This window comes from Lissotriton helveticus, chromosome 4_1 (genome assembly GCF_964261635.1).
Source record: "Lissotriton helveticus chromosome 4_1, aLisHel1.1, whole genome shotgun sequence".
In the NCBI taxonomy this organism is placed as follows: Eukaryota; Metazoa; Chordata; class Amphibia; order Caudata; family Salamandridae; genus Lissotriton; species Lissotriton helveticus.
The window spans coordinates 1,072,979,711-1,072,996,171 of record NC_136063.1 but is presented as its reverse complement, the minus strand read 5'-3'; positions in this window follow the sequence as shown (position 1 = coordinate 1,072,996,171).

The window sequence follows — 16,461 nt, the reverse complement described above, 5'->3', positions numbered from 1 at the left end:
GTCATCTGGATCGGGCCTCATGTTGAATAACCACTTTTTAAACCCTCACAGTTACCAAAATTGTCCTTTTTACAGAGTTTTGCTTACTCAGAAGCTTCACTTTTGACCAATTTCAGGCACAGAAATCACTTTAAACACACTTATTTTAGTTGAAAAAGTAATAATTCACATCCAACAGTAATTTAAAATCAAAAGATTAAATGTTAAAATTTCATCATCTTTTTTTTATTTTTTTAATTTTGTTCAATATTTTTATTTTATTTTCATTTTTTGTATTTATTTTTTTAAAATATTGTATGTTCGACTGGTCCGGGGTCATAGTTTTTCATCATAAATTGATTTTATGGACTCTACCAAAAATGATTCAAAATGTCATTTGGATCGGGCCTCATGTTGAATAACCACTTTTTAAACCCTCACAGTTACCAAAATTGTCATTTTTACAGAGTTTTGTTTACTCGGAAGCTTCACTTTTGTCCAATTCCAGGCACAGAAATCACTTTAAACACACTTATTTTAGTTGAAAAAGTAATAATTCACATCCAACAGTAATTTAAAGTCAAAAGATTAAATGTTAAAATTTCATCATCTTTTTTTTTTTTTTTTAATTTTGTTCAATATTTTTATTTTATTTTCATTTTTTGTATTTATTTTTTTAAAATATTGTATGTTCGACTGGTCCGGGGTCATAGTTTTTCATCATAAATTGATTTTATGGACTCTACCAAAAATGATTCAAAATGTCATTTGGATCGGGCCTCATGTTGAATAACCACTTTTTAAACCCTCACAGTTACCAAAATTGTCATTTTTACAGAGTTTTGCTTACTCAGAAGCTTCACTTTTGTCGAATTTCAGGCACAGAAATCACTTTAAACACACTTATTTTAGTTGAAAAAGTAATATTTCACATCCAACAGTAATTTAGAGTCAAAAGATTAAATGTTAAAATTTCATCATCATTTATTTTTTTTTTTTAATTTAAATATTTTTTTTTAAATTTTGTTCAATATTTTTTATTTATTTTTTAAATTTAATTTTTTTTATTTTTTAAATATTGTACGTTTGACTGGTCCGGGGTCATCGTTTTTCATCATAAAATTGATTTTATGGACTCCACCAAAAATGATTCAAAATGTCATCTGGATCGGGCCTCATGTTGAATAACCACTTTTTAAACCCTCACAGTTACCAAAATTGTCATTTTTACAGAGTTTTGCTTACTCAGAAGCTTCACTTTTGTCCAATTTCAGGTACAGAAATAACTTTAAACACACTTATTTTAGTTGAAAAAATAATAATTAACATCCAACAGTAATTTAAAGTCAAAAGATTAAATGTAAAAATGTCATCTTTTTTTATTTAAAATTTATTTATTCTTTTTTTTTTTAATTTTGGTTAATATTTTAATTTTTTTATTTATTATTATTATTTTTTGTATTTTTATTTTTTTAAATATTGTACTTTCGACTGGTCCGGGGTCATCGTTTTTCATCATAAAATTGATTTTATGGACTCTACCAAAAATGATTCAAAATGTCATTTGGATCGGGCCTCATGTTGAATAACCACTTTTTAAACCCTCACAGTTACCAAAATTGTCATTTTTACAGTTTTGTTTACTCCGAAGCTTCACTTTTGTCCAATTCCAGGCACAGAAATCACTTTAAACACACTTATTTTAGTTGAAAAAGTAATAATTCACATCCAACAGTAATTTAAAGTCAAAAGATTAAAAGTTAAAATTTCATTATCTTTTTTTTTTTTTTTAATTTTGTTCAATATTTTTATTTTATTTTAATTTTTTGTATTTTTTTTTTTTAATATTGTATGTTCGACTGGTCCGGGGTCATAGTTTTTCATCATAAAATTGATTTTATGGACTCTACCAAAAATGATTCAAAATGTCATTTGGATCGGGCCTCATGTTGAATAAATACTTTTTAAACCCTCACAGTTACCAAAATTGTCATTTTTACAGAGTTTTTCTTACTCAGAAGCTTCACTTTTGTCCAATTTCAGGCACAGAAATCACTTTAAACACACTTATTTTAGTTGAAAAAGTAATAATTCACATCCAACAGTAATTTAAAGTCAAAAGATTAAATGTTAAAATTTCATCATCTTTTTTTTTTTTTTTAAATTTAAATATATTTTTTTTAATTTTGTTCAATATTTTTTATTTATTTTTTAAATGTAAATTATGTTTTTTTTTTTTAAATATTGTACGTTTGACTGGTCCGGGGTCATCGTTTTTCATCATAAAATTGATTTTATGGACTTCACCAAAAATGATTCAAAATGTCATCTGGATCGGGCCTCATGTTGAATAACCACTTTTTAAACCCTCACAGTTACCAAAATTGTCAATTTTACAGAGTTTTGCTTACTCAGAAGCTTCACTTTTGTCCAATTTCAGGCACAGAAATCACTTTAAACACACTTATTTTAGTTGGAAAAATAATAATTCACATCCAACAGTAATTTAAAGTCAAAAGATTAAATGTTAAAATTTCATGATCTTTTTTTATTTTTTTTTATTTTGTTCAATATTTTTATTTTATTTTTTTTTGTATTTATTTTTTTTAAATATTGTATGTTCGACTGGTCCGGGGTCATCGTTTTTCATCATAAAATTGATTTTATGGACTCTACCAAAAATGATTCAAAATGTCATTTGGATCGGGCCTCATGTTGAATAACCACTTTTTAAACCCTCACAGTTACCAAAATTGTCATTTTTACAGTTTTGTTTACTCAGAAGCTTCACTTTTGTCCAATTCCAGGCACAGAAATCACTTTAAACACACTTATTTTAGTTGAAAAAGTAATAATTCACATCCAACAGTAATTTAAAGTCAAAAGATTAAAAGTTAAAATTTCATTATCTTTTTTTTTTTTTATTTTGTTCAATATTTTTATTTTATTTTCATTTTTTGTATTTTTTTTTTTTAATATTGTATGTTCGACTGGTCCGGGGTCATAGTTTTTCATCATAAAATTGATTTTATGGACTCTACCAAAAATGATTCAAAATGTCATTTGGATCGGGCCTCATGTTGAATAAATACTTTTTAAACCCTCACAGTTACCAAAATTGTCATTTTTACAGAGTTTTGCTTACTCAGAAGCTTCTCTTTTGTCCAATTTCAGGCACAGAAATCACTTTAAACACACTTATTTTAGTTGAAAAAGTAATAATTCACATCCAACAGTAATTTAAAGTCAAAAGATTAAATGTTCAAATTTCATCATCTTTTTTTTTTATTTTTTATTTATATATATTTTTTTAATTTTGTTCAATATTTTTATTTTTTTATTTTTATTTAATTATTATTATTTTTTAAATATTGTACGTTCGACTGGTCCGGGGTCATAGTTTTTCATCATAAAATTGATTTTATGGGCTCTACCAAAAATGATTCAAAATGTCATTTGGATCGGGCCTCATGTTGAATAACCACTTTTTAAACCCTCACAGTTACCAAAATTGTCATTTTTACAGAGTTTTGTTTACTCGGAAGCTTCACTTTTGTCCAATTCCAGGCACAGAAATCACTTTAAACACACTTATTTTAGTTGAAAAAGTAATAATTCACATCCAACAGTAATTTAAAGTCAAAAGATTAAATGTTAAAATTTCATCATCTTTTTTTTTTTTTTTTTTTATTTTGGTTAATATATATTTTTTTTTTATTTATTATTATTTTTTTTTTTTGTATTTTTTTTTTAATATTGTACGTTCGACTGGTCCGGGGTCATCGTTTTTCATCATAAAATTGATTTTATGGACTCTACCAAAAATGATTCAAAATGTCATTTGGATCGGGCCTCATGTTGAATAACCACTTTTTAAACCCTCACAGTTACCAAAATTGTCATTTTTACAGAGTTTTGCTTACTCAGAAGCTTCACTTTTGACCAATTTCAGGCACAGAAATCACTTTAAACACACTTATTTTAGTTGAAAAAGTAATAATTCACATCCAACAGTAATTTAAAGTCAAAAGATTAAAAGTTAAAATTTCATTATCTTTTTTTTTTTTTATTTTGTTCAATATTTTTATTTTATTTTCATTTTTTGTATTTTTTTTTTTTAATATTGTATGTTCGACTGGTCCGGGGTCATAGTTTTTCATCATAAAATTGATTTTATGGACTCTACCAAAAATGATTCAAAATGTCATTTGGATCGGGCCTCATGTTGAATAAATACTTTTTAAACCCTCACAGTTACCAAAATTGTCATTTTTACAGAGTTTTGCTTACTCAGAAGCTTCTCTTTTGTCCAATTTCAGGCACAGAAATCACTTTAAACACACTTATTTTAGTTGAAAAAGTAATAATTCACATCCAACAGTAATTTAAAGTCAAAAGATTAAATGTTCAAATTTCATCATCTTTTTTTTTTATTTTTTATTTATATATATTTTTTTAATTTTGTTCAATATTTTTATTTTTTTATTTTTATTTAATTATTATTATTTTTTAAATATTGTACGTTCGACTGGTCCGGGGTCATAGTTTTTCATCATAAAATTGATTTTATGGGCTCTACCAAAAATGATTCAAAATGTCATTTGGATCGGGCCTCATGTTGAATAACCACTTTTTAAACCCTCACAGTTACCAAAATTGTCATTTTTACAGAGTTTTGTTTACTCGGAAGCTTCACTTTTGTCCAATTCCAGGCACAGAAATCACTTTAAACACACTTATTTTAGTTGAAAAAGTAATAATTCACATCCAACAGTAATTTAAAGTCAAAAGATTAAATGTTAAAATTTCATCATCTTTTTTTTTTTTTTTTTTTATTTTGGTTAATATATATTTTTTTTTTATTTATTATTATTTTTTTTTTTTTGTATTTTTTTTTTAATATTGTACGTTCGACTGGTCCGGGGTCATCGTTTTTCATCATAAAATTGATTTTATGGACTCTACCAAAAATGATTCAAAATGTCATTTGGATCGGGCCTCATGTTGAATAACCACTTTTTAAACCCTCACAGTTACCAAAATTGTCATTTTTACAGAGTTTTGCTTACTCAGAAGCTTCACTTTTGACCAATTTCAGGCACAGAAATCACTTTAAACACACTTATTTTAGTTGAAAGAGTAATAATTCACATCCAACAGTAATTTAAAGTCAAAAGATTAAATGTTAAAATGTCATTATCTTTTTTTTTTTTTTTTTTTTTTCAATATTTGTATTTTATTTTATTTTTTTATTTATTTTTTTAAAATACTGTATGTTCGACTGGTCCGGGGTCATAGTTTTTCATCATAAAATTGATTTTATGGACTCTACCAAAAATGATTCAAAATGTCATTTGGATCGGGCCTCATGTTGAATAAATACTTTTTAAACCCTCACAGTTACCAAAATTGTCATTTTTACAGAGTTTTGCTTACTCAGAAGCTTCTCTTTTGTCCAATTTCAGGCACAGAAATCACTTTAAACACACTTATTTTAGTTGAAAAAGTAATAATTCACATCCAACAGTAATTTAAAGTCAAAAAATTAAATGTTAAAATTTCATCATCTTTTATTTATTTTTTTAATTTAAATATTTTTTTTTTAAATTTTGTTCAATATTTTTATTCATTTTTTAAATTTAATTTTTTTTTTTTAAAATATTGTACATTTGACTGGTCCGGGGTCATCGTTTTTCATCATAAAATTGATTTTATGGACTCTACCAAAAATGATTCAAAATGTCATTTGGATCGGGCGTCATGTTGAATAACCACTTTTTAAACCCTCACAGTTACCAAAATTGTCATTTTTACAGTTTTGTTTACTCAGAAGCTTCACTTTTGTCCAATTCCAGGCACAGAAATCACTTTAAATGCACTTATTTTAGTTGAAAAAGTAATAATTCCCATCCAACAGTAATTTAAAGTCAAAAGATTAAATGTAAAAATGTCATCTTTTTTTATTTAAAATTTATTTATTCTTGTTTTTTTTAATTTTGGTTAATATTTTAATTTTTTTATTTATTATTATTATTTTTTGTATTTTTTTTTTTTTTAAATATTGTACTTTCGACTCGTCCGGGGTCATCGTTTTTCATCATAAAATTGATTTTATGGACTCTACCAAAAATGATTCAAAATGTCATTTGGATCGGGCCTCATGTTGAATAACCACTTTTTAAACCCTCACAGTTACCAAAATTGTCATTTTTACAGTTTTGTTTACTCCGAAGCTTCACTTTTGTCCAATTCCAGGCACAGAAATCACTTTAAACACACTTATTTTAGTTGAAAAAGTAATAATTCACATCCAACAGTAATTTAAAGTCAAAAGATTAAAAGTTAAAATTTCATTATCTTTTTTTTTTTTTTTTAATTTTGTTCAATATTTTTATTTTATTTTAATTTTTTGTATTTTTTTTTTTTAATATTGTATGTTCGACTGGTCCGGGGTCATAGTTTTTCATCATAAAATTGATTTTATGGACTCTACCAAAAATGATTCAAAATGTCATTTGGATCGGGCCTCATGTTGAATAAATACTTTTTAAACCCTCACAGTTACCAAAATTGTCATTTTTACAGAGTTTTTCTTACTCAGAAGCTTCACTTTTGTCCAATTTCAGGCACAGAAATCACTTTAAACACACTTATTTTAGTTGAAAAAGTAATAATTCACATCCAACAGTAATTTAAAGTCAAAAGATTAAATGTTAAAATTTCATCATCTTTTTTTTTTTTTTTAAATTTAAATATATTTTTTTTAATTTTGTTCAATATTTTTTATTTATTTTTTAAATGTAAATTATTTTTTTTTTTTTAAATATTGTACGTTTGACTGGTCCGGGGTCATCGTTTTTCATCATAAAATTGATTTTATGGACTCCACCAAAAATGATTCAAAATGTCATCTGGATCGGGCCTCATGTTGAATAACCACTTTTTAAACCCTCACAGTTACCAAAATTGTCATTTTTACAGAGTTTTGCTTACTCAGAAGCTTCACTTTTGTCCAATTTCAGGCACAGAAATCACTTTAAACACACTTATTTTAGTTGGAAAAATAATAATTCACATCCAACAGTAATTTAAAGTCAAAAGATTAAATGTTAAAATTTCATGATCTTTTTTTATTTTTTTTTATTTTGTTCAATATTTTTATTTTATTTTTTTTGTATTTATTTTTTTTAAATATTGTATGTTCGACTGGTCCGGGGTCATCGTTTTTCATCATAAAATTGATTTTATGGACTCTACCAAAAATGATTCAAAATGTCATTTGGATCGGGCCTCATGTTGAATAACCACTTTTTAAACCCTCACAGTTACCAAAATTGTCATTTTTACAGTTTTGTTTACTCAGAAGCTTCACTTTTGTCCAATTCCAGGCACAGAAATCACTTTAAACACACTTATTTTAGTTGAAAAAGTAATAATTCACATCCAAAAGTAATTTAAAGTCAAAAGATTAAAAGTTAAAATTTCATTATCTTTTTTTATTTTTATTTTGTTCAATATTTTTATTTTATTTTCATTTTTTGTATTTTTTTTTTTTAATATTGTATGTTCGACTGGTCCGGGGTCATAGTTTTTCATCATAAAATTGATTTTATGGACTCTACCAAAAATGATTCAAAATGTCATTTGGATCGGGCCTCATGTTGAATAAATACTTTTTAAACCCTCACAGTTACCAAAATTGTCATTTTTACAGAGTTTTGCTTACTCAGAAGCTTCACTTTTGTCCAATTTCAGGCACAGAAATCACTTTAAACACACTATTTTAGTTGAAAAAGTAATAATTCACATCCAAAAGTAATTTAAAGTCAAAAGATTAAATGTTAAAATGTCATCATCATTTTTTTTTTTTTTAATTTAAATATTTTTTTTAAAATTTTGTTCAATATTTTTATTTTATTTTTTAAATTAAATTTTTTTTTTTTTAAATATTGTACGTTTGACTGGTCCGGGGTCATCGTTTTTCATCATAAAATTGATTTTATGGACTCCACCAAAAATGATTCAAAATGTCATCTGGATCGGGCCTCATGTTGAATAACCACTTTTTAAACCCTCACAGTTACCAAAATTGTCATTTTTACAGAGTTTTGCTTACTCAGAAGCTTCACTTTTGTCCAATTTCAGGCACAGAAATCACTTTAAACACACTTATTTTAGTTGAAAAAGTAATAATTCACATCCAACAGTAATTTAAAGTCAAAAGATTAAATGTTAAAATTTCATCATCATTTTTTTTTTTTTTTATTTAAATTTCTTTTTTTAAATTTTGTTCAATATTTTTTATTTATTTTTTTAATTTCATTATTTTTTTTTTTTTTAAATATTGTACGTTCGACTGGTCTGGGGTCATCGTTTTTCATCATAAAATTGATTTTATGGACTCCACCAAAAATGATTCAAAATGTCATCTGGATCGGGCCTCATGTTGAATAACCACTTTTTAAACCCTCACAGTTACCAAAATTGTCCTTTTTACAGAGTTTTGCTTACTCAGAAGCTTCACTTTTGACCAATTTCAGGCACAGAAATCACTTTAAACACACTTATTTTAGTTGAAAAAGTAATAATTCACATCCAACAGTAATTTAAAATCAAAAGATTAAATGTTAAAATTTCATCATCTTTTTTTTATTTTTTTAATTTTGTTCAATATTTTTATTTTATTTTCATTTTTTGTATTTATTTTTTTAAAATATTGTATGTTCGACTGGTCCGGGGTCATAGTTTTTCATCATAAATTGATTTTATGGACTCTACCAAAAATGATTCAAAATGTCATTTGGATCGGGCCTCATGTTGAATAACCACTTTTTAAACCCTCACAGTTACCAAAATTGTCATTTTTACAGAGTTTTGTTTACTCGGAAGCTTCACTTTTGTCCAATTCCAGGCACAGAAATCACTTTAAACACACTTATTTTAGTTGAAAAAGTAATAATTCACATCCAACAGTAATTTAAAGTCAAAAGATTAAATGTTAAAATTTCATCATCTTTTTTTTTTTTTTTTAATTTTGTTCAATATTTTTATTTTATTTTCATTTTTTGTATTTATTTTTTTAAAATATTGTATGTTCGACTGGTCCGGGGTCATAGTTTTTCATCATAAATTGATTTTATGGACTCTACCAAAAATGATTCAAAATGTCATTTGGATCGGGCCTCATGTTGAATAACCACTTTTTAAACCCTCACAGTTACCAAAATTGTCATTTTTACAGAGTTTTGCTTACTCAGAAGCTTCACTTTTGTCCAATTTCAGGTACAGAAATAACTTTAAACACACTTATTTTAGTTGAAAAAATAATAATTAACATCCAACAGTAATTTAAAGTCAAAAGATTAAATGTAAAAATGTCATCTTTTTTTATTTAAAATTTATTTATTCTTTTTTTTTTTAATTTTGGTTAATATTTTAATTTTTTTATTTATTATTATTATTTTTTGTATTTTTATTTTTTTAAATATTGTACTTTCGACTGGTCCGGGGTCATCGTTTTTCATCATAAAATTGATTTTATGGACTCTACCAAAAATGATTCAAAATGTCATTTGGATCGGGCCTCATGTTGAATAACCACTTTTTAAACCCTCACAGTTACCAAAATTGTCATTTTTACAGTTTTGTTTACTCCGAAGCTTCACTTTTGTCCAATTCCAGGCACAGAAATCACTTTAAACACACTTATTTTAGTTGAAAAAGTAATAATTCACATCCAACAGTAATTTAAAGTCAAAAGATTAAAAGTTAAAATTTCATTATCTTTTTTTTTTTTTTTAATTTTGTTCAATATTTTTATTTTATTTTAATTTTTTGTATTTTTTTTTTTTAATATTGTATGTTCGACTGGTCCGGGGTCATAGTTTTTCATCATACAATTGATTTTATGGACTCTACCAAAAATGATTCAAAATGTCATTTGGATCGGGCCTCATGTTGAATAAATACTTTTTAAACCCTCACAGTTACCAAAATTGTCATTTTTACAGAGTTTTTCTTACTCAGAAGCTTCACTTTTGTCCAATTTCAGGCACAGAAATCACTTTAAACACACTTATTTTAGTTGAAAAAGTAATAATTCACATCCAACAGTAATTTAAAGTCAAAAGATTAAATGTTAAAATTTCATCATCTTTTTTTTTTTTTTTAAATTTAAATATATTTTTTTTAATTTTGTTCAATATTTTTTATTTATTTTTTAAATGTAAATTATTTTTTTTTTTTTAAATATTGTACGTTTGACTGGTCCGGGGTCATCGTTTTTCATCATAAAATTGATTTTATGGACTTCACCAAAAATGATTCAAAATGTCATCTGGATCGGGCCTCATGTTGAATAACCACTTTTTAAACCCTCACAGTTACCAAAATTGTCAATTTTACAGAGTTTTGCTTACTCAGAAGCTTCACTTTTGTCCAATTTCAGGCACAGAAATCACTTTAAACACACTTATTTTAGTTGGAAAAATAATAATTCACATCCAACAGTAATTTAAAGTCAAAAGATTAAATGTTAAAATTTCATGATCTTTTTTTATTTTTTTTTATTTTGTTCAATATTTTTATTTTATTTTTTTTTGTATTTATTTTTTTTAAATATTGTATGTTCGACTGGTCCGGGGTCATCGTTTTTCATCATAAAATTGATTTTATGGACTCTACCAAAAATGATTCAAAATGTCATTTGGATCGGGCCTCATGTTGAATAACCACTTTTTAAACCCTCACAGTTACCAAAATTGTCATTTTTACAGTTTTGTTTACTCAGAAGCTTCACTTTTGTCCAATTCCAGGCACAGAAATCACTTTAAACACACTTATTTTAGTTGAAAAAGTAATAATTCACATCCAACAGTAATTTAAAGTCAAAAGATTAAAAGTTAAAATTTCATTATCTTTTTTTTTTTTTATTTTGTTCAATATTTTTATTTTATTTTCATTTTTTGTATTTTTTTTTTTTAATATTGTATGTTCGACTGGTCCGGGGTCATAGTTTTTCATCATAAAATTGATTTTATGGACTCTACCAAAAATGATTCAAAATGTCATTTGGATCGGGCCTCATGTTGAATAAATACTTTTTAAACCCTCACAGTTACCAAAATTGTCATTTTTACAGAGTTTTGCTTACTCAGAAGCTTCTCTTTTGTCCAATTTCAGGCACAGAAATCACTTTAAACACACTTATTTTAGTTGAAAAAGTAATAATTCACATCCAACAGTAATTTAAAGTCAAAAGATTAAATGTTCAAATTTCATCATCTTTTTTTTTTATTTTTTATTTATATATATTTTTTTAATTTTGTTCAATATTTTTATTTTTTTATTTTTATTTAATTATTATTATTTTTTAAATATTGTACGTTCGACTGGTCCGGGGTCATAGTTTTTCATCATAAAATTGATTTTATGGGCTCTACCAAAAATGATTCAAAATGTCATTTGGATCGGGCCTCATGTTGAATAACCACTTTTTAAACCCTCACAGTTACCAAAATTGTCATTTTTACAGAGTTTTGTTTACTCGGAAGCTTCACTTTTGTCCAATTCCAGGCACAGAAATCACTTTAAACACACTTATTTTAGTTGAAAAAGTAATAATTCACATCCAACAGTAATTTAAAGTCAAAAGATTAAATGTTAAAATTTCATCATCTTTTTTTTTTTTTTTTTTTATTTTGGTTAATATATATTTTTTTTTTATTTATTATTATTTTTTTTTTTTTGTATTTTTTTTTTAATATTGTACGTTCGACTGGTCCGGGGTCATCGTTTTTCATCATAAAATTGATTTTATGGACTCTACCAAAAATGATTCAAAATGTCATTTGGATCGGGCCTCATGTTGAATAACCACTTTTTAAACCCTCACAGTTACCAAAATTGTCATTTTTACAGAGTTTTGCTTACTCAGAAGCTTCACTTTTGACCAATTTCAGGCACAGAAATCACTTTAAACACACTTATTTTAGTTGAAAAAGTAATAATTCACATCCAACAGTAATTTAAAGTCAAAAGATTAAAAGTTAAAATTTCATTATCTTTTTTTTTTTTTATTTTGTTCAATATTTTTATTTTATTTTCATTTTTTGTATTTTTTTTTTTTAATATTGTATGTTCGACTGGTCCGGGGTCATAGTTTTTCATCATAAAATTGATTTTATGGACTCTACCAAAAATGATTCAAAATGTCATTTGGATCGGGCCTCATGTTGAATAAATACTTTTTAAACCCTCACAGTTACCAAAATTGTCATTTTTACAGAGTTTTGCTTACTCAGAAGCTTCTCTTTTGTCCAATTTCAGGCACAGAAATCACTTTAAACACACTTATTTTAGTTGAAAAAGTAATAATTCACATCCAACAGTAATTTAAAGTCAAAAGATTAAATGTTCAAATTTCATCATCTTTTTTTTTTATTTTTTATTTATATATATTTTTTTAATTTTGTTCAATATTTTTATTTTTTTATTTTTATTTAATTATTATTATTTTTTAAATATTGTACGTTCGACTGGTCCGGGGTCATAGTTTTTCATCATAAAATTGATTTTATGGGCTCTACCAAAAATGATTCAAAATGTCATTTGGATCGGGCCTCATGTTGAATAACCACTTTTTAAACCCTCACAGTTACCAAAATTGTCATTTTTACAGAGTTTTGTTTACTCGGAAGCTTCACTTTTGTCCAATTCCAGGCACAGAAATCACTTTAAACACACTTATTTTAGTTGAAAAAGTAATAATTCACATCCAACAGTAATTTAAAGTCAAAAGATTAAATGTTAAAATTTCATCATCTTTTTTTTTTTTTTTTTTTATTTTGGTTAATATATATTTTTTTTTTATTTATTATTATTTTTTTTTTTTTGTATTTTTTTTTTAATATTGTACGTTCGACTGGTCCGGGGTCATCGTTTTTCATCATAAAATTGATTTTATGGACTCTACCAAAAATGATTCAAAATGTCATTTGGATCGGGCCTCATGTTGAATAACCACTTTTTAAACCCTCACAGTTACCAAAATTGTCATTTTTACAGAGTTTTGCTTACTCAGAAGCTTCACTTTTGACCAATTTCAGGCACAGAAATCACTTTAAACACACTTATTTTAGTTGAAAGAGTAATAATTCACATCCAACAGTAATTTAAAGTCAAAAGATTAAATGTTAAAATGTCATTATCTTTTTTTTTTTTTTTTTTTTTTCAATATTTGTATTTTATTTTATTTTTTTATTTATTTTTTTAAAATACTGTATGTTCGACTGGTCCGGGGTCATAGTTTTTCATCATAAAATTGATTTTATGGACTCTACCAAAAATGATTCAAAATGTCATTTGGATCGGGCCTCATGTTGAATAAATACTTTTTAAACCCTCACAGTTACCAAAATTGTCATTTTTACAGAGTTTTGCTTACTCAGAAGCTTCTCTTTTGTCCAATTTCAGGCACAGAAATCACTTTAAACACACTTATTTTAGTTGAAAAAGTAATAATTCACATCCAACAGTAATTTAAAGTCAAAAAATTAAATGTTAAAATTTCATCATCTTTTATTTATTTTTTTAATTTAAATATTTTTTTTTTAAATTTTGTTCAATATTTTTATTCATTTTTTAAATTTAATTTTTTTTTTTTAAAATATTGTACATTTGACTGGTCCGGGGTCATCGTTTTTCATCATAAAATTGATTTTATGGACTCTACCAAAAATGATTCAAAATGTCATTTGGATCGGGCGTCATGTTGAATAACCACTTTTTAAACCCTCACAGTTACCAAAATTGTCATTTTTACAGTTTTGTTTACTCAGAAGCTTCACTTTTGTCCAATTCCAGGCACAGAAATCACTTTAAATGCACTTATTTTAGTTGAAAAAGTAATAATTCCCATCCAACAGTAATTTAAAGTCAAAAGATTAAATGTAAAAATGTCATCTTTTTTTATTTAAAATTTATTTATTCTTGTTTTTTTTAATTTTGGTTAATATTTTAATTTTTTTATTTATTATTATTATTTTTTGTATTTTTTTTTTTTTTAAATATTGTACTTTCGACTCGTCCGGGGTCATCGTTTTTCATCATAAAATTGATTTTATGGACTCTACCAAAAATGATTCAAAATGTCATTTGGATCGGGCCTCATGTTGAATAACCACTTTTTAAACCCTCACAGTTACCAAAATTGTCATTTTTACAGTTTTGTTTACTCCGAAGCTTCACTTTTGTCCAATTCCAGGCACAGAAATCACTTTAAACACACTTATTTTAGTTGAAAAAGTAATAATTCACATCCAACAGTAATTTAAAGTCAAAAGATTAAAAGTTAAAATTTCATTATCTTTTTTTTTTTTTTTTAATTTTGTTCAATATTTTTATTTTATTTTAATTTTTTGTATTTTTTTTTTTTAATATTGTATGTTCGACTGGTCCGGGGTCATAGTTTTTCATCATAAAATTGATTTTATGGACTCTACCAAAAATGATTCAAAATGTCATTTGGATCGGGCCTCATGTTGAATAAATACTTTTTAAACCCTCACAGTTACCAAAATTGTCATTTTTACAGAGTTTTTCTTACTCAGAAGCTTCACTTTTGTCCAATTTCAGGCACAGAAATCACTTTAAACACACTTATTTTAGTTGAAAAAGTAATAATTCACATCCAACAGTAATTTAAAGTCAAAAGATTAAATGTTAAAATTTCATCATCTTTTTTTTTTTTTTTAAATTTAAATATATTTTTTTTAATTTTGTTCAATATTTTTTATTTATTTTTTAAATGTAAATTATTTTTTTTTTTTTAAATATTGTACGTTTGACTGGTCCGGGGTCATCGTTTTTCATCATAAAATTGATTTTATGGACTCCACCAAAAATGATTCAAAATGTCATCTGGATCGGGCCTCATGTTGAATAACCACTTTTTAAACCCTCACAGTTACCAAAATTGTCATTTTTACAGAGTTTTGCTTACTCAGAAGCTTCACTTTTGTCCAATTTCAGGCACAGAAATCACTTTAAACACACTTATTTTAGTTGGAAAAATAATAATTCACATCCAACAGTAATTTAAAGTCAAAAGATTAAATGTTAAAATTTCATGATCTTTTTTTATTTTTTTTTATTTTGTTCAATATTTTTATTTTATTTTTTTTGTATTTATTTTTTTTAAATATTGTATGTTCGACTGGTCCGGGGTCATCGTTTTTCATCATAAAATTGATTTTATGGACTCTACCAAAAATGATTCAAAATGTCATTTGGATCGGGCCTCATGTTGAATAACCACTTTTTAAACCCTCACAGTTACCAAAATTGTCATTTTTACAGTTTTGTTTACTCAGAAGCTTCACTTTTGTCCAATTCCAGGCACAGAAATCACTTTAAACACACTTATTTTAGTTGAAAAAGTAATAATTCACATCCAAAAGTAATTTAAAGTCAAAAGATTAAAAGTTAAAATTTCATTATCTTTTTTTATTTTTATTTTGTTCAATATTTTTATTTTATTTTCATTTTTTGTATTTTTTTTTTTTTAATATTGTATGTTCGACTGGTCCGGGGTCATAGTTTTTCATCATAAAATTGATTTTATGGACTCTACCAAAAATGATTCAAAATGTCATTTGGATCGGGCCTCATGTTGAATAAATACTTTTTAAACCCTCACAGTTACCAAAATTGTCATTTTTACAGAGTTTTGCTTACTCAGAAGCTTCTCTTTTGTCCAATTTCAGGCACAGAAATCACTTTAAACACACTTATTTTAGTTGAAAAAGTAATAATTCACATCCAACAGTAATTTAAAGTCAAAAGATTAAATGTTCAAATTTCATCATCTTTTTTTTTTTTTTTTTATTTATATATTTTTTTTTAATTTTGTTCAATATTTTTTTTTTTTTTTTTTTATTTAATTATTATTATTTTTTAAATATTGTACGTTCGACTGGTCCGGGGTCATAGTTTTTCATCATAAAATTGATTTTATGGGCTCTACCAAAAATGATTCAAAATGTCATTTGGATCGGGCCTCATGTTGAATAACCACTTTTTAAACCCTCACAGTTACCAAAATTGTCATTTTTACAGAGTTTTGTTTACTCGGAAGCTTCACTTTTGTCCAATTCCAGGCACAGAAATCACTTTAAACACACTTATTTTAGTTGAAAAAGTAATAATTCACATCCAACAGTAATTTAAAGTCAAAAGATTAAATGTTAAAATTTCATCATCTTTTTTTTTATTTTTTTTTATTTTGGTTAATATATATATTTTTTTTATTTATTATTTATTTTTTTTTTTTGTATTTTTTTTTTTAATATTGTACGTTCGACTGGTCCGGGGTCATCGTTTTTCATCATAAAATTGATTTTATGGACTCTACCAAAAATGATTCAAAATGTCATTTGGATCGGGCCTCATGTTGAATAACCACTTTTTAAACCCTCACAGTTA